The 26,770-nt window shown below is 41.0% G+C and overlaps 1 pseudogene; it reads left to right on the top strand.

Moving 5' to 3' along the window:
- The window catches only part of LOC106984399 (mitochondrial inner membrane protease subunit 1-like), a 44,570-nt pseudogene extending 23,561 nt beyond the window's left edge, over nucleotides 1–21,009 (top strand).
- Nucleotides 21,010–26,770: the final 5,761 nt, after the last annotated feature.

Raw genomic sequence — 26,770 nt, 5'->3', positions numbered from 1 at the left:
GAATAATGTTGTCTTTCTCCATACAGATGGTGGCAGGGTGGGGGGGGGGGGAGTTCCTTCTACCTAGCCATGAATCTCCCCAAGGCCATCACCTGTCCAAGGGCACGGACAAATCTTTTCTAATCCACAGAATCTATTAAGTGAAGCAAGACATGTATCTTTCATTATATTAATAATCTTGGAATCCATAAACAAAAATATAATTCCAAATAAGATTTGCAGCCCTGCATTGTATGTCATTTATTTTCATAAAAACCTCCGATGAGTTTCTCTTAAGTTGAGAACACATTTCGTGGCATTCCTATGACCTGCAGGCTACGTTCGTCTACATTGGAGCGTTACTATCCCCTTTTGCAGTCCTTCCAGACTGCTATTTTCTTGCTTGTTTCAAAGCATCCACATTTCTGCCTGAAATCCTCATTTCATGCTCTCCACAGGACAGACTCTGGCCCATCTTTGAGGCGAAGTTCAGCCTCAGACAGGCCTCTGACAACAGCATGCAGGGAAGGCCCTCCTCTGTGCACATTACTCTGCATCACTACATGTGCCGGAGAGCAATCATCACAATTCATACCGTTGTGTGTGTACATCTTTTCTTGTTAATTTCCTGCTTGTCACACTAGAGGAAGGCTCTGCAAGAGGAAACGTGTCAATAGTTCTTGCCTGTGCTCACACACCATTGTCCCAGGAAAGGGTATCGGTGATGTCTGTCACATGAAACACTGAAAAGGAAGCCCCAGGGAGGAGACATTGGCTTTGGAGGCCAGCAGAAATGGGCTCTGATACTCATTCCTTAGTTATTTTTAATGTATACTTATTTTTGAGAGAAAGAAAGAGCGTGAGCGGGGGAAGAGCAGAGAGAAAGTGGGAGACACAGAATCCGAAGCAGGCTCCAGGCTCTGAGCTGTCAGCACAGAGAGCGGCGTGGGGCTCAAACTCACAAACGGCAAGATCATGACCTGAGCCAAAGTCCGGTGCTTAATTGACTGAGCCACCCAGGTGCCCCTGATACTCATTCTTTTATGAGTGACTTCATTTTACTTATCTGTAAAATAGAGACACTTTATAGCTTGGGGGTTATAGTAGACACTCAATGAAGGGTAGCTATTATTGTTATTAATTGTTTCCCCCAGTTATTTTAAGGATGAAACTAATTAGAATCTGATTCACTTTTTACAATGAACTTAGGCAAAAATTCTGAAATATAATTAATTAGACTCTGAAACGTGATTACTTTGTCAGGCTTCACAAATAACAGAAACATCGGATAGTGAAGAATGGTGTGGTCTTTGGCAAATCCAATAAAATATCTCCTGATCTCAACCCATGAAAGGAAATTTAGACTGATATTGACCAATGTATTATTTTTTTTAAATATAATTTATTGTCAAGTTGGCTAACATACAGTGTATACAGTGTGCTCTTGGTTTTGGGGGTAGATTCCCATGAATCATTGCTTACATACAACACCCGGTGTTCATCCCAACAAGTGCCCTCCTCAATGCCCATCACCCATTTTCTCTTCTCTCCCATCCCCACATCAACCCTCAGTTTGTTCTCTGTATTTAAGAGTCTCTTATGGTTTGCCTCCCTCCCTCTCTGTAACTATTTTTTTCCCCTTCCCTTCCCTATGGTCTTCTGTTAAGTTTCTCATGTTCCACTTATGAGTGAAAACATATGATATCTGCCTTTTCTCTGACTGACTTATTTCACTTAGCCTAATACGCTCTGGTTCCATCCATGTTGTTTCAAATGGCAGGATTTCATTCTTTCTCATTGCCAAGTAGTATTCCATTGTATATATAAACCACATCTTCTTTATGGAGTCATCACTTGATGGACATTTGGGCTCTTTCCATAATTTGGCTATTGTTGAAAGCACTGCTAAAAACATTGGGGTCCATGTGTCCCTATGAATAACCACTCCTGTATCTTTTGGATAAATCCCTAGTAGTCCTATTGCTTGGTCGTAGGGTAGTTCTATTTTTAATTTTTGGAGGAACCTCCACACTGTTTTCCAGAGCGGCTGCACCAATTTGCATTCCCACCAACAGTGAAAGAGGGTTCCCATTTTTTCCACATCTTCACAAGCATCTGTTGTTTCCTGAGTTGTTAATTTTAGCCACTCTGACTGGTCTGAAATGGTATCTCACTGCGGTTTTGATTTGTATTTTCCTGATGACGAGTGATGTGAAGCATCTTTTCATGTGTCTGTTGACCATCTGGATGTCTTCTTTGGAAAAGTGTCTATTCATGTCTTCTGCCCATTTCTTCACTGGGTTATTTGTATTTTGGGTGTTGAGTTGGTAAGTTTCTTATAGATTTTGGACACTAACCCCTTATCCGCTATGTCTGACCAACGTATTATTTTGATGCTCAAATGAGATGATGGTCATGTGACTGCCTTCCACATGGAAAAGCACTCGTCAGAAGCAATATAGCGTTGTTTTTACATATAACAAGGTGGGGTGAGGGATGAGTATGATTCCTCCAAGCCCAGATCTCCTGTGAGAAGTGAGATAACCCCGACCAGCTTTTCTTCACTTGATTCAAAATTCCTTAGGAAAACTGGAAACAAGGTCCACACTTCTATCAGTCCCTGACTTTGAGAGCACCAGGCACATCTTAACTGCGAGACTGTGTGTTCCGTGGGAGAAATCTCTCCACTTTGGGAAATGACTGCATTGGATTTATTGGCTGAACAGCTCATCTAGACCGTGCACGGTAAAAACTCAACGCTGGAATGGATAAGATTACGGTTCAAATTAATGAACCGAGAAGGAAATAAGAAGGTTGCATATTAAGTGCTTTCCCGTGAAGGTTCTGAAGATCAGAGCTGAGTGCAGTGAGATTAATGAGCAGCTACTGCCAGCCTGCAGTCTTCAGCCTTGGTCACTGCCAATTTTCCTCTGACAACCATGCCCTAATCGGACCTTAGACCCCAAACACCCTCTCAGAGAAAAATAGGTTTGTAATGGGCAGGTTCCATGATACAGTTAGATTTAGAACACAGAAAAAATATAGAGAAACATAATAAATTTGTGAAGCCAGCATTACACATACATACATACATACATATGTGTGTGAGTTATAATTGTATACATATACTAATTACAATAAAAAGTTAAAAAAACAGCTACACGTATGTGATCAAATAAATAGATGCATAAATAAATATTAAGGTGGAGAGAGACAGATGGACCTGATGCCTGGGATGATTAAATTTCTAAGCGAGTGTATTACATTTAACTCTGGGTTTTTCATTGGCTCAGGGAAAGACAGAGATATGGTGAACCACTTAGTCCGTTGTTTTGTGCTTAGAGGACTCCTGCAAATGAAGCCAAAAATAATATTTTTATCTGTTTTTCTGACCTTCCAATTTTTGAAAAAGCCTCATAAAAGACATGTTCCTGCATACAGAGAGATTTATCCTGATTTTTAGATGCCTCTTTGCTTTTATGATGCACTCTGCATCCCACAATGTGGTGCCCACATCCATTACTCCACCTCTCCCACAAAGGTGACTTTTGCTGTTCTTGTCACCTAACCTTCCAGAATACTCCTGAAACATACAGGAGACTCCACAAATACACATTTCTAAAAATTGTATGTGTTTTAGAGAGAGAGAGAGAGGAAGAGAGAGAGAGACAGCGGGGGGGGTGGGGGAGGGACAGAGGGAGAGAAAGAAAGAATCTCAGGTCGACTCCATGCTTGGCACGGGGCTCAATCCCACAACCCTGAGACGTGACCTGAGCCGAAAGCAGGAGTTGGATGCTCAACTGACTGAGCCACCCAGGTGTCCTCCCCAAATATATTTTGAATGAAAGAGTCAGAGTTGCAGATTCTAAGAAGGTTCCTTACTCAGAACTACCTGCATGGAAAAACTGAAGTCTAAAATCTCACTGCAGGAGATAAGTTTCTTTGGATGATGGATGTGGTATTTTGCTTTGTAAAGAGATGAGTGTTCTTTTGGAACTTATTCTATTGTCCATTGACTAAGCGATTATCTTAGGAATTCCAATGACACGTCCAGATCCAAGGTTCTGCTCCTTTTATTATTTTCCATTCATGTAATTCAGAATCTGCTACAAGAAGCTTCTATGATTCAGGTTTTTGTTTTAATCTTCATAACATCTTTTTTCAAAATGTGCATCATGACACATCATTTTGATGGGTCAGGGCCAGAGCATTTTTTTTTCTTTTAATCAAATAAAATAGAAAATAAAAAATCAATGCACATCAAAGTCTAGAAGGACTGAAGTATTTTCTGAGAACCTTGGTTCTCTTAATAATAAATAATACAGATGCATATAAGTAATATTCTATGGTAGCTCTGGGCTGTGCCAGAAAAGTTTGAGAAACGCTGTCTTGAAATATTTCCACCTTATGTTGCATAGGCAAAATCCAGCCTGTTGCCTGTTCTTGCAAATAAAGTTTTATTGGAACATGGCCCACCTCACTACTTTACATAGAGTCTGTGGCAGCTTTCATGGAGAGTTGAGTAGCTGCAATCAGAGGCTGTACAGCCCGAAAAACCTATGAATACTTGGAACCAGCAATCTATCGTAGAAAATATTACCATCAGAGGCCCTCAAACCTATGGGTAAGAACACAGACTAAAATCAGACCTAAGTGACTACAGTTCTGAATCTTTGACTTAATGTATAACTTCAGAAGGATGATGAGCATTTCTGAGTGATCATTTCCTTCTCTCTAAATGGAGGAGATGAAATTAAAGAAATAATGGATGTAATGACTTCAGTTACTGGCCCAAAGTAGGTGTTGATACACGGGAAACATTACTCAGGGTGGCTTATTGAAGGAGCTTAGCTCCGTTGGTTCATTCACATATAAGATAATTACATGTTGGATGCTATCTTGGAGACACAATTCTTTTTGCTTGATGCCCACTGCTTTGCTCTTTCTCACTGCCTGTGGGCTTCTTCACCCTGCGCTCTGTGTCCGGTCCCCTGACTCAGCTGGATGTGCGCACAGCTTTGCCTCGTCACTGTGCCAGCTCAAACCCATGGTGTATTTTCACTTTTGCCTCCTCTATTCTTTATTCGAATCATCCGTATTTATTTTTTAAGACACGGTAGTTAATCAAATGTAGCACAAAGGCAATGCACTCCTGGAAAATGAATGAGTATTTTTAAATCTAACGTGCCTTCAATATTATACAGTTTTGAGATAAGAATGCTTCACAGCTCAAGAGTAAGTGTAATAATCAAAGGTCATCTTTAATTTTATGCTATCAGATCGCTGAAAATTACATCTGATGTAAAGTATATTTTAAAGTCCTAGAGAAAAGATATGATTGGCATCTCTTATCATTTCCCGTCACACCATGTGTCATAGGTCAAGGGTACGTAGAAGGAAGAACAGAGTAACCCTCACGCAAGATGGTTCCTACCCCCTTCTAAGGCAGAGTTGGAAGGGAACATGTAAGACTTTTCCAAACGTTTCATTCGTTGGATTATTTTATAGTATAAACTACCCTCCAACACTTATTCTTTTGATATTCATCTCACAGCAATCCAGTAAAGCAAAGCAAAAATAATGTTCTTTTTTGTAAAGGAGATGTCCTCCAAGCCAAAATCTGTTGTGAGTTGCTCTACTTGATACAGTGATTAGTGTTCCTGGATCCAGGTAGTAGATAGATGAGGCATGACTCATTCTGTAGACATTTTAGCTGGGGATCTCAGCTCTGTCTCTTTCTGGGGAACTATGGCTATGAATCCCAGAAGTCAAATATTAATTCCACTGTTTAAGGAGTCCAAACACGTCCTGGGAGAAAACGGAAGATGGACTTGTTTATCCAATCAACCAACAACAAAAAAACATTTATTATATACTGTTTGCCAGTGTCTCTGGCAGGCAATGAACATTATTAGAATAGGTGAGACATAGCATTCACATTTAAGAAAAGCACAGCTAAGAAGCACAGTATTAAAATATAGTGACATAAATGCCAAAATAAAGGTAATCCGAGAGCATGTCTGGAGCACACAGAATGTGTGCCTGTTTAAAATAAGCTGAGGGAAGGGCACCTGGGTGGCTCAGTCAGTTAAAGCGTCCGACTTCGGCTCAGGTCATGATCTCGCGGTTCGTGGGTTCGAGCCCCACGTGGGGCTCTGTGCTGACAGCTCGGAGCCTGGAGCCTGCCTCGGATTCTGTGTCTCCCTCTCTGTCTGCTCCTCCCTAGCTCATGCTCTCTCTCTGTCTCTCAAAAATAAATAAATGTGAAATTAATTAATTAATTAACTAATGAATTAAAATAAGCTTAAACCTTTACTTATCCACTTACTCTCCAATAATGTGACCTGCAACAGCATAAGCACCAAGGAGGACTTCCTAGAGAAGGTGGCCCATAAGTTGAAACCTGAGAGGTGAGTGAACCAAAGAACAGATGACAGTGCCTTCTATTCAGAGGGAGCAGCACTTAAAAAAGCTAAAAGTCATAGAACTGCAAAACACAAAGAGCGAACCTTAATGTAAACTATGGACGTCTGTTATTCATGGTGTATGAATACTTGTTCATCAGTTGTAACATAGCATTCTACTGCCAAATCTTAATAACAGGGGGAACTGTGAGGGTTGGGGCCATGTGAAGAAGAGTATAAGGGGCTCTCTGTATTCTGCTCAAGTTTTCTACAAACCTCAAACCACTCTAAAAGAAGTGTTAATTCTTTTCAAAGGCTAAAATTAGAGATAGCATGGGTTAGAGAACACAGACTAATAAGTCATGATTAGATGTGTAATGTTGGGGCACCTGATGGCTCAGTCGGTTGAGCGTTCAACTCTTGATTTTAGGTCATGATCCCAGGGTCCTGGGCTCAAGCCCTATGTCAGGCTCTGCACTGAGCATAGAGCCTGCTTGAGATTCTCTCTCTCTCTCTCTCTCTCTCTCTCTCTCTCTCTCTCTCTCCTTCCCTTTACCCCTCCACCCAGTCATATGCTCTTTCTCTCTCTTTAAAAAAAGCTTTTTTAAAAAAAATGTGTAATGTTGACAGAGAGGTTGGAGTAAAAGGAGCCTTGGAGATAAGCAGGAGCTGGATCATGGAAGACTTTCAGGACAATCAGACGATTTAGGCCTTCACCCTGGAGACACTAAATTATTTCAGCAGCAAAGTAATACCATCAAATATCATTGTGTGTGTGTGTGTGTGTGTGTGTGTGTGTGTGTGTGTGATGAGATCCTTCAAGGAACTCTTGGGAGAATAGATTGAAGATCTTCAAGGCTCAATAATGGAACATCACTTCAAAGGATTTGGATGCCCTTTGATGGACAAAAACAAGATTGATATCAAGCCCTGAGAACTTGGGTGCATTGGAGCATAAAGAGCAGAAGTGGGCACTTTGCCATCTGAAGGCTATACAGACATAGTGGGCAAACAGAGCTCCTCCCTGGTTTTGGAACAAGGAGACCCATATTCGCTACATGTGGTTGCAAACCACAGGCTTATGGTCTGAGTAATAACTTCCTCATGCTCTCTGTTTATAGTCAGGAAGAACTGGCCTCTTCCTGTTTCCTATTTGGGGAGTGAGGACACTGGGAGTATCAATTGCATGCAGTTTGGTGTCAGACCTTTTCTATTTTATTTATACATTCAATGGAAATATGTCCCTTTGCCTTACGCCAGGGGTGCCAGTTTAGAAATCTACCATTTGGTAAAAGCACAGCACGTAAACAAGTAGCTGTACTCCATGAATAGAGAAATGGACCAAACACAAACCTGGGAGATTTTGCCTTTTCTCACTGACAAAAGGAAGGATTCACGGAGGTGACACCTTAACCCAATATTGAGGGATCGGTTGAGATTGCCCTAACATGACGGAAAGGCATTCAAGCCAGACAGAATGACAGAGACAGGGACAGGGACACACTTGTAAAGCTAGCACCAGTAGACTTGTTCTGGAGTAACAGTGTGAAGATCAGGAAAGGTCCAAATCATCGTGGACCCTGAATGGGGAAAGTTAGGCTCCCATTTCAGGATCATGGGACCACCGCTGGAATAAAGATACCGGGTAGACCAGAAGGATGCTCAGGGAGGTAGCCACAGAAGCCACTGACGATAAAGAATGTCCATGAGGTGCCTAGAGTAAAAGCAGATATCTGGGGGTGTCAGCATGACAGTTAGGAAATCTAATCAAGACTGAGTGGTGATTTCCTAGAGTACAGCTTCTGAAGCTTAGAAGAAGAAGTAAGAGCCCAATCTCTGCATACAAGTCTGTTTACATATAATATATATGTATATATAATAATTAATTATATTTATATTATATATTTATAATTAATTATATAGAATATAGTAGTATATAATATATACTAATTATAACATTATATAGCAAAACCTGACTCTTAAAGACATTGAAGGGACACTTGTGAAAGTGTGTGACCCAAAATAGTACCTCAGTCTCTCATGTTACACATCTCCTTATCAAGAACCATGTCTCCTTTATGTTTAAGTCCTCACTTTCAAGAACACGCGGGCAGCATAGGGGGCAGGTGTCTCACTGAGACACAACTGACATATTACGCTGTGTAAGTTTAAGGTATACAGACTACGATATGGTACACACAGGTATTACAAAAGGACCACCAGGGTGGGTGTTGAGTGTACATCTGTTGAAGAAACGAACGGGTGAACCCAAGAGGAATCTTGCAAGGGTTGACTTTTGCACGAGAGGGCCTTGGTTTTCCCCAGTTTGAATGTCCTTCTCTTGACATTCCAAGAGTTTTGTTTTGTTTTCTTTCGGTTCCTCAGCTGTGCACTCAGTTCACACTGTCACTTCATTAGCACCATATCTGTTTGTGAGGAAATCTGGCAAAGTCGATTCCTCTAGGCAACTGGTTCGTACTTTTGTCCTTTGATTGCAATTAATGAGATTAATTGTTTATCTACTTGCCCATTATGCTTTGATGAGGCCCACGTGAGTACATTTTCCAGGAATATAAGTATTTAGTATTAGTGTGTTGTCTTATTGGGAGAGCAGTGTTATTATACGGCTTCATTAATGCCTGTACATGTGGTTCAATTAAGATTTACAAATTAGGTTTAATTAAGGTTTATAAGTAGTGAGGTGAACTCCTGGCTGTGTTCACACTGTGGATTCCTCTCCTTATTCTACTTTCTTTCTTTCTTTCTTTCTTTCTTTCTTTCCACAGTCTTCATTGTTATTAGAAAAATCAAGTGGGTACTGGAGCTGGACAATGAAGTGGACCCTGTGAAGTCTCCTCCGAGCATCTGATTGCACTTACTGTCCCTATTTCTTTCTATAAGCTAGATCCAAAAGTAGGTACCAGATAACCCATTACATCTGGATTACAACCCACTCACATTACCAAGGAAAGTGCAGGGGTAATGGAATTAGACTACTGGCACCTGCTGTGTGACTTTGGGATAGTTACTGACACACTGTGACCCTCATTCTTCTCACCTGAAAACACAGAGATAATCACACCTTCCTTGATATAAGAGACATTACATGAAATAATTCTGGTAAGGTATCTGACATGGGAGTTTAATAAATGATAGCTGTTAATATTCCACTAGCAATCCTGATGTATGGGATTTTTTTCCCCAAACCCCAGTACTCCCAAACCAGCTAGATGTTGTGCAATTCAACTCAATCCTGATGCTATCTACCCAGAGTTGGCATAAGGGCTCACAGGTCAAGGGCTCAGTCCCTCAAGACTGTCCCCACTTCAGATGCCAATCATAAGCCCAGCTTGTCAACTGCTATGACCAGCTGGATCAAAGTTCAAGGTTCCTACAACCCCCTCCTAATGTTTAATTAATTTGCTACAGTGGCTCATAGAACTCCGGAACCCATTTAGTCACTAGAATACCAGTTTATCACAAGGGATGTTACAGGACAGAATCAACAGCCAGATGTAGAAGACGAAAGCTCTTTGTTAAGGGCCTGGTGGAGTTTGGTCCCAAGAACAGTGGCATGGAGAAACTTTCTGGTTCACCAACCTGGAAGATTTTCAGATCCTGTCCTTGTGGGTTTTTATGGAGGCTTCATTACCTAGGCATGATTGATGAACTGATTGGCCATTGGTGATTGGGTCAACCTCCAGCCCCTCTCCTTTCCCCAGACATCAAGGGGTAGGACTGAAAGTTCCCACCCTCTAAAGACATGGTTGGTTCCCTTGACCACCAGCCCCCATCCTTAGGGGCTTTCCAAAAGCCACCTCATGAACATGACAGAAGACCCCAGTCTGTTCTCATCACAGGAAATGCCAAGGGTTCTAGGAGCCTCCTTCCAGGAAACGGGCCAAAGACCAAATACACATTTCTTATAAAACACAGTATCATAGCTATCTTAACAAAACACATACAACTAATATATAAATACAGGAAGGCAAATGGAACCGTGGCCGACATTTACCATTCACATGATGTGATGGTACTGCTTCAGGGTGTCAGCCAAGCCTCTCCTTTTCTTAACGTCTCTTTCTCTCACTTTCCCTACCATTCTGGTTCTCGGTTCTAGTCAAACCCAACAAGTACAAGTACATAACGAATAACTGAAAAGTGTCAGACACGAAGTAGAGAAGAATTCAACACAAACAAGACAAAAATCACAACTCCCCACTCAGGAGGAGGAGAAGTGCAGGTGTGGGAATGAAAGTGAGTGTGATCCATGATGGAATTAGACACACGTTTCAGGGACACTTCCACCCCTGTGCTTCAGATCTCAATTTACTTACTGTTTCTCTTTAATGCAAGCTCATCCCTTGCTCTTTGTTGGGAGAATTCAGGCTTCATGTTTGTGAGCCCAGACTAGATGTATAAGCTTCTCCTTCTCCTTCTTCTTTTTGAACTATCAATCATGCCTGTTCTTAGAACTACACTGCCCTACCTGGTCCATGTATTAACCCGAGGTGACCTCTCTAGTGTGGGACACCTGCTCTATTCTGTCCTGAGATGTGAAAACACAGCAAAGGGACAAAGTCATGGTGAAAGCGGACCTAAGAGAAATTCAGTCAGTGCTAGCTGTCCCACTTTGGTGATGGTGCTCCCGAAGTGGCACAGCAGCTCCAGACATTTCCAAGACGATACAGATATAGGGTCAGAGGATGAGGAAAGCTACAGTGGGGAGACCGATAGCCATTTGTCTCGGCACACTTAACTACACAGTATCATTTGAGATAATTGGATTGTTCTTTGAGGGACAAAAAATAATAATAACAATAATCCTATAATAGTCATATTTAATTAAACTTTGCTCTGTGCTGAACTGACTTACTGAATGTAGCCCTTCACAACCAGATAGTAAAGTGGTTTCTTTGACTCCTTTTTTTTTTTTATCAATACTGTCTGTTCAAGGAAATTGTATACATTCAATTTGACAAGTAAAGGCAAAAGTAGGGTCCCTAACCATGCCCATCTGATTCCTTGCTCTTCCTAATAATTTCTGCTTACAAAATAGTCTACACAATATAAGCTAGTGACTCCTAGAGCCTGGAAGGGATCTCAAATCTCTAGTTATTTAAATGACACTGGGGACACCTGGGTGGCTTAGTCAGTTAAGCGTCCAACTTCAGCTCAGGTCATGAGCTCAAGGTTCATGAGTTCGAGTCCCGCATTGGGCTCTGTGCTGACAGCTCAGAGCCTGGAGCCTGCTTCAGATTCTGTGTCTCCCTCTTTCTCTTCCCCTCCCCTGCTCACACTCTGTCTTTCTCTCTCTCTCTCAAAATAAATAAACTTTAGACAATTAAAAATAAATAAATAAATAAATAAATAAATGACACTAGCTATGTCTAGAGACATTAGCTATGTCTCTAGAAAGCCTCTGTCAGTGTGCAGACAGTTTTCGTAGGAGGGAATCACACAAAGGAATTACACACATTTTTGGTTTAAGTAACGTGGCTGACGTTGGGCTGTCTTTCAAATTATACCATCGTCTTATCTCTTCATGAAATAGTAGGAAAGGAAAGCAGTGAAGTTGCTTTATGTGTAGTTGCATTAAACAACACATAGAACAGCATTGAGAATGAGATGTTTTTGAGGGAAATGACCTTCACGTGGCTTTGTCTAACTCAAAAGTTAGGAGACTAGGGACCTAACCCAAGACCCAACTGGGTCCCTCTCTGAACCTTTGTTTCCCTCTCTTAAAAAAAAATGTGGAGGCATCCCTGTCTGTCCTGCCTTCCCCTAGGAACCATTAACAAAATCCAGAGAGATGGTGGCTATAACATTATAAAGGATGGGGAAACGTTTGGTAAATTGTATATGGCTATATAAACATAAGGGGTTATTATGATGTTGATTATCATTGATGACAGCACCAACAAATGTGCTAATTATACTCATAAAACGAAGATGCAAATGCTTTACTCTGGACTTTCAAGAGAGGCTTATTCTTCTCCTAGAAAGAGAGATTATAAGCACAAAATATTCCTTTTTATTAGTACTGCAATAACTGTTCCATGTAATATTAATAACAATAATAAAATGTAAGCCACTTCTACAGTATTTTCAGGGAGAAAAGAACACTAGAGCTAAAAAGTGGAGTGCGCGGGAATGCGTCCCTTTTAATGGTATCTGTAAAAAAGCAACGGACGCTTCCACAAATCTATGTCTCGCTCCGACACCCTCTATTTTGCATTTACCCCGATTCATATTTGCATCCCTTTCTTGTTTGGCATCATTTGTGACCTCAGCTAATGTATTAATAAAAATGACCATGATGAGCCCTATAGCTGATTTCCTCTCTTCTCAATAGACACTTCTTTCCTAAATTGTCCCAGACCTGTCCACGGGTATTTATCAATACCTTTGGCCAGAATCCTTGGATAAATGTTGATTGCATATGACAAGGTTCACTTCAGGGGCTCCTCTTTAATTTGGGTTGCACACGCATGCTACCCAGAGAAGCTATGACAAGTCAGTTTTTCTACATCATTTGGCACAAGCTGTGCTTTTGTAGCTGGTTAAAGTTTGCCTAAGAAAACAGATCTGCCTTGGTTTCCTAGGACAACTTCTGAGGACCAGGCTGCACATTATACCTTTTGGTCGCCTTTGGAATGAGGGTCAAGTTCGGGCCATGTAATATTCTAGGTGCCATGAAAGATAGAGATAAATATCTTGGATATTGACCAGATAACTTCTACTTTAGCTGAGTGAGTGTATGGTCCCTTATTGTTGTAACAAATTCCTACAAAATGAGGGCTTTAAACAACACAAACTTATCTTCCACTTCTGGTGAGTAGAACCTGAAAGAGGTGTCCCTGGGCTAACCTCAAGATGTCCCCAGGGTTATGTTCCTTCTGCAGCCCGTAGGAAAGAATATTTTCTCTGTATCTTTTTCCATTTCTAGAAGCTTCCTGTATTCCCTGGCATGTGGCCCCTCTCTCCATCTTCAAAGCAGGAAGTGTAGCTACTTCAAGAATCTCTGTGACCCTGACTCTGTCTTTCCTGCCTTCTCTCCTTAGGACCCTTCATAAGGACCCTTGGGGTTACATTGGGTCCACACAGTAACCCAGGATAATCCCCCCATCCCAAGATCAGCTGATGAGCAATTAACTGCATCTGACTGTAATTTCCCCTTCTCATGTAACATGACATATTCATAAAACACTGAGATTCAGATGTGGATATGTTTGGGGCCGAGCATTTCGCCAACAGTGATATCACTTAAATCATAGAGCTAGTGTATATCACTTGAAATTATAGAATGCTATTCAATATTATGTGATTCATACCATTTACATCAATGGAAAATCATGGACAAAGCACAACCCAAAAAGGAATAAGAAGGGTCACCATGATCACAAAAGGATCAGAGCACAGAAGATGAAAAAAGAAGAAAAGACACACCGATTAACTTTTCCTTCTGTCATATAGCCTAGACCTGGTACTCACATTAGCAAGAGCCCTTCAGGAATTTCATTTGTTTCCATTGTGTATTGCTAATAACCTCCCCTCCAACCTTGCTCACTGTGTCCAGCCAGTGGAGGGTGGAAAGAGACTTTGGAGGATGCACCCTCATGTTAAAAGCCTTAGTCCCAAACCAGCACATATAATCTCTTCTCATATTCTGCTGAATAGATATTAGGAACCTATAGCTACACAAAACTGCGATGAAGGATATGGAACAAAGTTCGCCAGACTTGCCATGGTGTTATATGATGAAGAAAGACAGGATGGATTTTAGTAGAGGGCTCACAGTCTCCACCACAGATTAGAGAACTCGAACCCTATGGTTCCATTTCGTTAGCATTCTGACCCTCTTTCTGACTTCTGAGCTGATTTCCCCTATTATGTGTTATTATGTGAACAGCATAACAAAAGTTTGTTATTTCTATTTTTACTTGTATAAAGCCCATTGACATTGCATGGGGTCACACCTTGGCACACACACCAATCTTGTCACAACAGACACTTGCAGGAGAGAGTAAGGGGAACACAAAGAGAATAATATATGGAAAGGATCATGACATAAACCACAAGTAACAATGGAAAGAGAAAATGCACTGGGGTCTGACCAACCTCCACTTTGTCACTTTTTCAAAAAAAAGAAAATTTAAAGAGCTCCATTCTCTGTCATTTTCCACCTGTAAAGTAGGCATAATCCAGCCAGCCTGGAGGAATACATTGGATGGGTTGTGATAGGATGTCTAAAAATGTCTGGTCTACACTTAACACATAGTAAGTCCTAAATAAAGCATGCCTTAATACCATCAATATTTCTACTGTTTTGCTAAAATGGCACTCCATTCCTTATAACTGCCATTTGAAAGGAATTTGGAGATTAAATTTGAGAGATTAGCCAGATCTAGCTAAATATGTTTTTTTTTCCTTGAATTAAACCATAAATTTTATCTGTGACTTTATTGCTTATATTTCTGGATGGATTTTGTTGTTGTTGCTTGAGCTATGAGAAAAAAAATCAACACAGCATCAATAATTAAGCAGACAATATTCATTCTGCAACCATCTTCTTGGCAAAGTGAGAGATTTAGAAATAGCTCCTAACCCAATTCTTTAAGCAGTGGACATGAACACATAAATTTCTACATGTATATACCATAGTGTATAAATAAACTTCTTGCTAATTTGATCTCCAAGTGTAAATTATATCAGTATTATACTGTTTTATTAATTCATAGACATATAGAATCACATCTTTGAAAGAATCTTAGATGATACTGAATTTAATTTGCAGCTCATAGACTCCCAGACATGAAGGTCTGGGCAGGATTGAATCTGTATTTTTACAGGCTGTTATCTTATAACACACCTGTCCTGTGTGCTTCTAACGTGTTCCTCATGAATGAAAAGAAGTCTACTATTTCATGGGAAGTGGTTTTATTTATGGACAACTCTGGACTCATCAACCTAGTATCAATTGATCAATTAATTTAAAATTAATAGTTTTGTGTTTCAGGCTAGTTGTCGGTTGGTGTTCTACAGATATACAGACAGTAATAGTCTCCATATTTTGGGTTCCTTCTGTAAGCCATGTACCATATACCATCTCATTTAGCCATCCCAAGAAACCTATAATTTTACTTTATTATTAGCCCCATTTAATGTGATAAAAGCGATGTTTTAAAAGGTAAAGTAATTTACCTTTAGCCACACCACTACCTTTTTTGAGGGTGGGGACAGAGTCTTAATCCCCATGGTATGCTAACCCCTAAAATGAGTGGTGCTCACAGTTCCTGAGAACTGTAGAGTCAAGAGTAGAACATAAAAACAAATGAATTGACATGTAAATTAGGAATGGTCATAAACGGTGTATGGACACAGTATTACGGGAGCACAGGAGCACACGCTATCTTTATGTTTATTTGTTTTTCAAACTCAGTTTCTTAAAAAAAATAAGGATCAAATGTATTACTTAGGACCAGATAAAATGCCATAAATTGCTTGAAAACAAACCTACATCTCCCTGAACTTTGGATTTTCGGGTGAGCATAGCGATGATAGCCAAATGGACATTCACTCAGTTGGAGACCATACGAATGTAATCTTTTCACCAATTCCTTGTTACACGGTGTCAGGTCAGCTCAAGTACCTCCCCTTAGGATTCTTTCTCTGATCGCAGTTTCTTCAATGATTCCGCTCTCACATGCTGACCTAAATAAAATAATTACAGAAGGCCAACTGGTCAACCAGAAGCATGGCGATGCACACTGATCAAGGGAAGTTGCCTAGATAGTCTCTGAGACAGAACAGCCTGTGTTTAAGGAGGTAGCCTCTGCAGTGAACAAGATCTGGTGTCATCACTCATGACCTTTATGACCTTGAGCAAGGAACTTAGCCTCCTAGATCTTCATATTCTCTTTGGTGAAGTGAGCATTAAGATAGCTTCTTCAAAAATATGTATTATAAGGATTACATAAAATAATCTATCTAAAGTGTTTAACAAAGTGCCCAGAACACAGGATTATTTAATAAGAGTTGACTGTTTGTGATTTGTAATTTGTTTTATTTTTTTGAGAGAGCAAGAGAGACAGAGGTGAGCAGAGAGAGAGGGAGACACAGAATCAGAAGCAGGCGCCAGGCTCCGAGCTGTCAGTGCAGAGCCCCATGCGGGGTTCAAATTCACAAACCATGAGTTCACGACCTGAGCCAAAGTCAGCACTTAACCGACTGAGCCACCCAGGGGCTCCATGACTATTTGTGATCTTTGCTGTAACTATGATTACTGTTTTGGAAATGCAAAGTGAGGGGTGTACCCCCTTCCAGCCAAGCCCATCTTGCCTATAGGACTAGTAAGTGATGCTTCACAGGTGTAAGGTATTTATTTATAAATGTTTTCCCATTAATGATCTCATGTAATCCAGACACTAACATAGGAGGTAGGCCATATCATTCTCGGTTTGATGATGGAAACTGAGATTGAGGAAAATTAAAAGACATTCCTGGAATTCTCTAGTGATTTTCCACGGCATAATGTGATGTAAAATAGAAGCACTAAATTATATTAATGGTGTCTTCTTAAACTACAAAACTTTCTTTACTTTGTATGCTTAAACGTTTTTAAACAATAAATTTTGCTATCACCTATTTTATTGAGATTGATTTTACTAATTAATATTTCAAAGCCTTTGCTTCATTTAATAAGACAAAGTCAGCCCTGCTGCATTTCAATGTTAGCTATAATTAATGATGATATTATGAAAATTAATGCTTTTCCATTATCCATTATGACATCATCAGTGCTAATGATCTGTTTATTGCTTCTCTGCTGACGGCGGTTAAAAGAAGCCACATTTTAAAGAGGAGGGAGAAGCCTAAATCATGTTAAAAGCAGTAAAATCCTTTACATTTAGAGAATATTTTATTCTGAAGTCACCCAGCATGGTATAAGAAACAACCAGGATCCCAAAAACACAAGGCATATTCAGGCAACTGACATGAAATAATTGATTGATACAAACAATACTGGTTAAGTCCCCAAACCATTCTTCCAGCGTGATATCATTTCTGACATCTAAAAGACTCTTTTGTGGAATTTGAAGAGGGAAAATGGGAAAGATAAAAGTTACTACTTGGGGCGCCTGGGTGGCTCAGTCAGCTGAGCATCTGACTTTGGCTCAGGTCATGATCTCGTGGTCTGTGAGTTTGAGCCCCGCATTGGGCTCTGTGCTGATGGCTCAGAGCCTGGAGCCTGCTTCGGATTCTGTGTCTCCCTCTCTCTCTGCCCCTCCCCTACTCATGCCACATCTCTGTCTCTCAAAAATAAATAAACATTAAAAATCTTTAAAAAAAAGTTACTAGAGATGATTGGTTTTGCATATATTCACTATTTAATACCCATTAAACCCACAACAGATAAAATGCAACACCCTCACTGAAAATCCTTGAAACCAGAACTCCAGGCCTCAGTTATATAGCTAACAAAAGGTGGAATCTGAACTCTTAAATGTAAACATCGCTGGGATATTAATAATTCATGCCTTGCCAGAAACAACTAAATAGGAAACTTTCCTGAGAGGGTGGTTAGAAATATCACTCAATTTCACCTGTGGCGTAGAGAAGAGAATTGAAAGATTTTTATTTATAGTAGTATTGATTCAAAATATTTTCTATTAATAATTGATGGATAAGACAATGATGAGTTCGCGAACAAAGCAGATGGAATCAGGTTAGAACTGGAGAGTGTCTCATAAACCCTCTTTCTCTACAGAGAGAAAACTGGAAACATGAATATTTCAGGGACACGGTGAGTAAGTTGTGAGTCAGGACTAACACTTGGATGTCCTGACTCCTCAGATCAGCCCCCATCATCCCACCACCTCTCATGGGCACAAAGGTGAACGTTCAATGGGAGGTCAATAAAACAAAAAGAGTGGCTAAGCCAAGGGCTTTAACTTCTTTGCAAAAATAAATGAGAATGGTATTATTTTTTTTTCTACAGGAAGATTATGGCCTTTGTAGCTTCCACTTTGTGGGTTCTAGGGTTGATTTGTCTCATCTGGTTGACCTGTTGTGTGTCCCCTCCCAATTCACTGCTTTTAGTGAGTCACCCTCAAAGGTGAAATGCCAACCCAACATGGCCTGTCAGAGAAAAGATATCTGCTCTTTCATCACAGATATTGATTTCCTGGTCTCTCATCTTGTAGCATGCAGACAGAGTCTCTTTGTTGGAAAGTATAAACTATTAAAACACCCAAGCTTCCAGTCTTACTGTAAATAATGCCCACAAGAGGGCTAAAGCCTTTTGTTTAACTTGGGGGTATATTTTGCTGACCATTAGTACAATAATCTAAAATGTCTATTATCTCAAATTCTTAATGACAGAATTTTCAGTTTCCTAAAAGATCTCATGCATAACAAATATAATAGGACTAAATAAAGACATCTAGCTAAGAAATTCAGCTAGCTAAGCTGAATATAACCCAGGGGTCTGAGCCATGGATTGGATTTAAAGTGACACAGATCCAATTAAGCAGTGAATCATGGAGAAGAATTTGCCAATGGAAATGTTTAGAATAGTTCTCTGCTCTACCCAGACACCCAGGGTGTCCTGTGCTCCGTAGGGGCAGAACTTTGTCTTACTCATCATTATAGCATCAGACATGTAGTAAAATACTCATAAATACTTGCTAAATAAACCAGAAACTTCTATAGAGAGTAAAAATACAGATGTGGGCCACTCACCCAAGACCAACTCAAAGAGAATATCATTAGGAATGTATTTATTTTAATTAGTTCCATAGATAACATGACACTCAAGTATCTCAGAGCTAAGAGCCACGATTTTAGGGATATGCCACCTTGAACAGACCAACTTATTTTCCTTATTTCAGAAACCAGATGGCATACAATTTGGTTCATGAGCATCAGGATTCTAGGGGAAAGGACAAAGAAGATGACTGGTCAGCCTCCCTCCCTTTCCACAGTCCTTTTATTTGGTAAATAATACAGGAAAAGTTTAACCAGATGCCTTATTTTTTTTAAATCAACATGAAATCTATACATCTCATAAGTCAGTCTGCCCCAAGCCCTAATTAACAAAAATGACAATTCCATGTAACAGATATCTAGGATTTTATATTTCATCAATATTTTCATGAGATTGTTTTAAATTTTCGGCCTAACAATAATCCTTGAGGTAGGTATTGTTATTATCCTAAACTGTGAGGAAAAATAATCTCACGTTACTGCATCATTCAGTACTATTTAGTAACAAGTGACATAATGCCAACTACATCTCATGAAAGAAAAGAGAGCAATTCATTGGCCTCAAGACTCCATACTTTGGATAGACAGGGGCAGAGAAATAATGTGTCTCCTGGTTCCAGAACTAAAGGGCATTTTGTAATCTTCCTCCTCTTCCACCTCCTCCTGTCTTCCTCTGCCTATCCTGGGTCAATGAACAGGGGTGAGATGGGGTTTTCTCAATGACAGACTCTCCAGAATCCAATGAAATGAGAGTATAATATAGCAGCTCTCCAGTGGACAGAGGCAAAATACATACAGATCACTGCAGAGACAAATATAGGAAATATTCATTAAGTTAAAAAGCTTATGTACTGGGGTGCCTGGGTGGCTCAGTCGGTTGGGCATCCGACTTCAACTCAGGTCATAACCTCACTGTTCCTGAGTTTGAGCCCCACGTCGGGCTCTGTGCTGACAGCTCAGAGCCTGGAGCCTGCTTTGGATTCTGTGTTTCCCTCTATCTGTGCCCCTCCCCTGGTCTCTCTCTCTTTCTCTCTCTCTCTCTCTCAAAAATAAAAGATTAAAAAAAATTTTAAAAAAAGCTTATGTACTTAGGGTCTTCTGGGTTCTTTGGGGCCAGAATTATCTTGAAATTGTAGAGCACCCACACAGGCTTTGATACATGCTTTAGACATTTTTGTTTTGTTTGTTTTCTGGAAGTCTCACAACTATCCTCAAATTTGAAAGTATTGTTAGAACGGATCTATGGTCAATGATGAAAGTATCTAGACGGAACTTTGCTTCATGGTGTACTGGGGAGGAAGAAACTCTGCCAACGTGGCCATACTATTTGATATGGCTGTACAGATCATTATGCCTCCGAATACACTGGTGGTACTGTTATGTACTGGACCATCAGTGGAGCCTTCCATACAAAATTAAGATATTGTCTTTGCAGAAAATCTTAATCAACATTTTCCTGGTGTCTAAAGAGGTGACACTGTGATTGCAAAAAGCTCTAGTGTTATTTGTAAGACTATTTGGTTTGGAAGGAAACAAAATCCTCACCAACAGTCCATCAGATTTATTTAAAAGCCATGATGACAGGCCAACAAGTCATGTTTGGTTAGAAGGTTACGATCTACAAGGTTCTACAGATTCCAGGAATTATGGAACTACTCCATATGGATTACTAGGAGGATCTGTCCTCTTAAGATTTGGCTTCTGAGCAACTTTGGATTTCCATGTGATGGACCTCATGGCCACAGATTTTGTGATGATTAAAAAAAGCATCTATTTGTCTGATCTGATACTGTCTCCCCTTCATGTGATTTTATTGTTGCCACTGAAACCATGTACTTATGTACTTACAATAAATGATTCACTATACAAAAACAAAACAAAAAAAAGCTTATATCCATCTGATTACCAAACACTGCCATATTGCCATACTGAACACTTAACTACTCTACAGATGTCAACCATACTAACCAAATAACTTTAGCACAGAAAATAAGACCCAGACAAAGCTTACTAGACCCAGAATGGAAATTTCTGCTTGAATGGTTCAGGGATACAAGTGTGATAGGTCACTGTGGTTCAGGTTGGTGAGTGAGAGCCTGGGCTAGTTGGGGATGGAATCAGAAGGGGACAAGATTAAGCCAGGAGTAAACTAAGGATTGTAGGAGGAACTTGAATTCACCTGGGGCTTGTAGTGCCAGAAAGTAGTAGAGACAACTGCAGGGCAGTGTTTTAGTGTCTTCAGAAGGTCTGGAAAAGACCCACAGAGCAGGTGCCTCCTGAGCTCAGAATTGATGGAGAGGAGGAAGTGGTCATTGCATATATCTAGAAGAGGAGGGTGTCAGGCAGAGGGAACAGAATGTGGAAACCCTACACTAAAAGCATGCCTGGAAGCTTCCAGGAAACATAAAATGAAGCCAGTGTGACTGGGGCAGTGTGAGATGAAGAAGGCATTTAGAACGTGAGACAAGAGGCATCATGGGAGGTTGCAAAGGTCATATAGGGCATGGTGACAATGTACTGGATGGGAAACTTGTGCAGGGCTCCAACGGTGGAGTTATCTGATCGGACCTACACTTCATAATTTTTCTAATTTTTTAAAAAATCCAAATTAGTTAACATATAGTTGGTAATGATTTCAGGAGAATTTAGTGATTCATAACTTACATATGATACCTAGTGCTTATCCCAACAAGTGCTCTCCTTAATGCCCATCACCCATTTAGCCCATCCCCCCACCCACCTCCCCTCCAGCAGCCCTCAGTTTGTTCTCTGTATTTAAGTCTCTTATGGTTTGCCTCCCTCTCTGTTTTTATCTTATTTTTCCTTCCCTTCCCCTATGTTCATCATTCATTCAGAGAAAGATAAATATCATGATTGCATTCATATGTGTAATTTAAGAAACATGCCCTACACTTTTAAACAATCCGTCTGGGGGCCCCTGGGTGGCTCAGTGGGTTGAGCACCCAACTCTTGATTTCAGTTCAGGTCATGGTCCCAGGGTCATGGGACTGAGCCCCACATCAGGTATGCTAAGTATGGAGCCTGCTTAAGATTCTCTCTCTCTCTCTCTCTCTCTCTCTCTCTCTGCCCCTCTTCCCTGTTCACACACACTCTCTCTCAATAAATAAATAAGAATAAATAGATAGACAGATGGATAGATCCTTCTGGTTGTGCTTTAATTTCGTCCTAGATCCACTAAAAAGGTGGCAATGATTTTTTTTTTCATCTCGGACACTTCCCATTTCCTAAATGGCTATGTCTGCATTTTCAATGAAGCCTCATCCATCTCTAATTTTGTTACATGGCGATTACATGGGCTGTGTGAAGAAAATGAAGCAGAGAATTCCTGTCATGTAATTATATTTTAAAAGCCGAGTAATAGCAGCTCCTTTTATTAGCATTAACAATTAGCAGACCTCTTTCGCTCTGGCTGTGATAAAGAAATCCCTTGTAAGGATTCTGTAGAGCCAGTTTTACATGTCACACTCACATGAATAATGGAGCTAATGTCACGGGGAGCTGATGCAGGCATCCTTCATTAAAAAATACACAGGAGAGGAAAAAAAAATAATTTGGCAGATAATCATGAAAACACCACCCATGATTAGGTGCTTCGTATTCCCAATCATTTTCTCGATTGACTGAAAACTCATTCTTGAGAGTAGAGGTCATGTCTCATGTCTAGAATCATACAATGTTAAAGTTGAAAGGATCCTAGAAATGATCTCAGCATCCGGAAATTCAGAAGCTTCAGGGGCTAGGTAGATGATATAAAGTGAGGGATAATGCCACACGGGGGACAGGTGAGCCAGGAAAACACAAACCATGTCAAAAGCAAACAGGTAAGATGCTCCAGGAAGGAAGGCAGGCCTGCTATTGCCAGGGCCTCTGACTGCTCAGGATGCTGCCTCTTAAAAAGAACTTCTATAAATATTTACAAATAGTTTACCTTAACAATATTTGGTATTTGAATGCCCCCCCCCCCCCGACATACACACACAAGTACGTTGACACACACATATAGAGACAGGACTAAATAAAACACAGATATCTTCCAAACTAAATAGGGTGCCTAGGTGGCTCTGTCTGTTAAGCGTCTGACTTGGGCTAAGGTCATGATCTCACAGTTCATGGGTTTGAGCCCCACGTCGGGCTCTGTGCTGACAGCTTGGAGACTGGTGCCTGCTTCGGATTCTGTGTCTCCCTCTTTCTCTGCCTCTCGCCTGCTCATGCTCTCTGTCTCTCAAGAATAAATAAATAAATGTTAAAAAAGAAGTTAAAGAAAAAAAAAGACTAAATAAGACACATATATTTAGAGGACTGGGGGTCCCAGGCTCCCCCTTTGCACCTGACTGCAGTCCAACTGAGCTGAGTCCTAGAGAAAGGACATAACTGACTTCTCCAATAGCATTCCAACAAGTTAGTGACGAAGTGACTTATATTTTGGGGTCTCTCGTAACTCTCAACATAAGGCTTTATTCTACACTAGAAAAATCACCTCCAGATCACTGTTAAAGACATTTGGATGAATTATTCTAGCTTAAGTTTTTATTTTTCCTAGATTTAATGACTGAGTCCTCGAGAATGGAAGTGACTTTAGCAAGGATGCACAGGCACTGAGAAGCAGAGATAAATCTAGAAGGTGGTCTGGTATTCTTTCTGTTTTCTAATTGCGTGTGTTGTGCATGCCAGAAAATGACGACTGATTATCAACAGTCAAGGCCTTGGAATGTATTTTAGGTTCTTTTCACATTGCAGCTCCAGCCCTGAGAGCAATCATTATGCACCACATGCGCATGTGGGTGAAGTTGGGACCAGGTGTACCTGTGCCTGCGCAGAGGAAGCCCTGGAGATGCGTGGCCTTTCTTGCTCCTAGAGAGTTAGTGACTTCATATTAGCAGGTGACAGCTTATTATCCTGAGCCCTTACCTGTGGTCAAGTTCATTTTTAAAGCCAGTGCCAAACAACTCTATGCTGCAGCAAACCCGTCTCACACTTGAAGTTAACTATCCTAAGACATGTTCATGGACCGGTGAAAATGAAAACATAATACGAGCTTAAAATATGTTAAAGGAAGATGCAGGAGATAAGGGTAGATTTTTTTTTCTCCAAAGCAAATTGTGAAAAGTCTTCACAGTCAAGCTAGCAAGTAAGCAGCAAATGTCTCATGAGCTGCAGAATGGGATGGCCGGGTGGCCTTTAAGAGGATGCATCCAGAAGACACGTGAGTGATAAAACAGAGGAGGACTGTGCTGGGGACAAGGCCGTCACTAGCTGGTAACTGCAGAATGACAGCGATGACCAGAATTAGAGCTACGGCAATGAGATCGGGAAGGACAGGACTGTTTGCATTTGATTGTTTCCGTCCATCCCACTGCTTCTGGGATCGCTTTCCAACACGGCCACTCTGCATTCGGCACTTTTCAGAGCCCCTTGGATCACAATGCGATTCTGATTTCCTCTATCCATGTTTGTGACATGCACTTACCCTGCACGTGCTCCAATCCTGTCTTGTAATGTGTCCCTTGTTTTTTCTTGATTAATGCACATCCCTGGGACAAAGAGCTTGGCCTTCTCTAGGAGGCAGCCTGGGGAGCCCAGGGCAACCTTCTCAAAAGGCTGCTGATTCAACCTGACATCAAGCTACCACTGGAAAACAGGGACTGTATCTCAAACTTGCTTGAATAAGTTAGGTGCCCACCTCCCTAAATCAGAGTGATGCAACACTAGGAGACCATGATTTGCTTTGGAGACATTCCCACACTGGGTCAATCAACTTGGCAAATTTAATTTGTTCTCGAGCAAGACAACTTGCGGTCTTGACAAACAGAGCCTTGGGTCCACAGCCCTCTATCAGAGGCCCCCTGTCTCCATCCTTCATCCCTTCTAACAACCATCCCCTACCCACTCTGCACACTCCTATCACTGTGCTTGACAGAGTGGAAAAGACATGATCTTTAGAGACATACAGACCCGGGATGGATTTCCAGCTTAACCACCAACTACGTGGCTTTGGGCAGTAGTTTCAACCTTAATAAATGGAGAGAAAACAGTAGATGCATTGCATGCTCTTTCAGCGAATGACATGAGCCCAAGTTTGCAAGATGTCTAGCTCGTTGCAGTTAATTGAATTAAATGTTATGTTTAATCACATTTTCCTGGTTTTCCCTATACTTTCTCTCATCCCCCTTTTCTTGGGCGGGATCTCCATTCTCTCTGCGTCTGCATTTGGCTTAGATTCTGTCTCTTCCTGGCAGTCTTAGCCCACCAAGAATGTGTCCTCTGTTTCCTGTTCGCTTTCTCCTGCTAAAGCTCTTTATATTTGGTTAGTCCTGTTCTCTCCCCACACATCTCTCCGAGTGCCGCCCTCCTGCTCTCCTTATGTATTGTTGCCTGCTCTGCTATATGCCTCTCTTTTCACTTAGTGCCCTTCCTTCTCTATCTTTTGTCAGTTTCTCTCCCTCACTGCTAGTGTTTGGACCTGGACTGTCCATGCCTCTTTCCTTGGATGTCCTTGCATCCCTCAATATCTGATGTTTGCACCCTGCATCCTGTTCTGTCCTGCTCATTTGGTTCTTACCCCCTCTCACTGTTTGCCTCTCTTCCTCTGTCTTCTTCATCTGTCTCCCCTTCAAATGGAGCGCCAACCCCTTAGTACGTGCTATATTCTCAATTTACCAGGGTTGAGTTGTTTGGGAATGACACACGATGATTTCTGTGGTTTGTTGTGACCTTGACTTCCCCGTGGATGATCTATGAGCTGCTGTTCCATTTGCATGAGTTAAGTCTCTGTTGGTTTTTGAGGCCTGGGCTCCAGAACATTGCTCATCAGTGTGGGTTTCATATTTTACGCACTATGAATATCATGCCCAGAAGCTCACAATCTTTCACCACAATGTAGCAGGTGACACAAATAGAATTTGTGACAAAAAAGAAAACAAACCTAAAAACATGTCACTGTTGAATGAATAATAAAAGGTCAAAAATTTTGTGGGAGAAAGATGAAAAGTTGTAGGTTGGAAATATAAAACATTATAGTGTGCCTTCTAGACGGAGGTCACACATTTAATGCAATCTCAACCCCACTTTCTACAGGAAAAGACTGACAGTCAGAGACAAGTGTCTCGTCCAGAATGGCACTCGATGCTGGCAAGTGCATGAGTTGGGATTCAAATCCAGGTTTTCACCCTTCCATTTCTGACTGGATAGACTAACCGTGGCTGGCCATCACTCTCACTGCAACAACCAGACATAGATAAATTATTAAATCCACATGTTTACAATTATCGGATACTTGTGGAGACAGAACTATATGAACTATAATTTCAGAGCAAGAAGGAGCTCTCCTAGGTGAGCAAAGACCGCCTACTCTTTTCTTTCTTGGGGGCACGTGCAGACTCTGACTGTGGGCTTACAGAGCCAGGGGATTCTACATGGGAAAGGTCAGCTGGTGGGAGTCCTGAGGGCCACACTTGCTGCACTTGCTTCCGTGACCAGGGAGAGCTGATGCCCCCCCCCCGAAAGTTCTGCACCGCCAGCGGGCTGGAGGCTGGGCTGGGAACGAGGTGTGAGATCACAGATGACCTAGGAGAAGAATAAGCCTCCAGAAGGCGGGACCT

Source organism: Acinonyx jubatus, chromosome F2, assembly GCF_027475565.1.
Source record: "Acinonyx jubatus isolate Ajub_Pintada_27869175 chromosome F2, VMU_Ajub_asm_v1.0, whole genome shotgun sequence".
Taxonomy (NCBI): Eukaryota; Metazoa; Chordata; class Mammalia; order Carnivora; family Felidae; genus Acinonyx; species Acinonyx jubatus.
The sequence above is the reverse complement of the archived record's forward strand: the minus strand, read 5'-3'. Positions and strand labels throughout refer to the sequence as shown.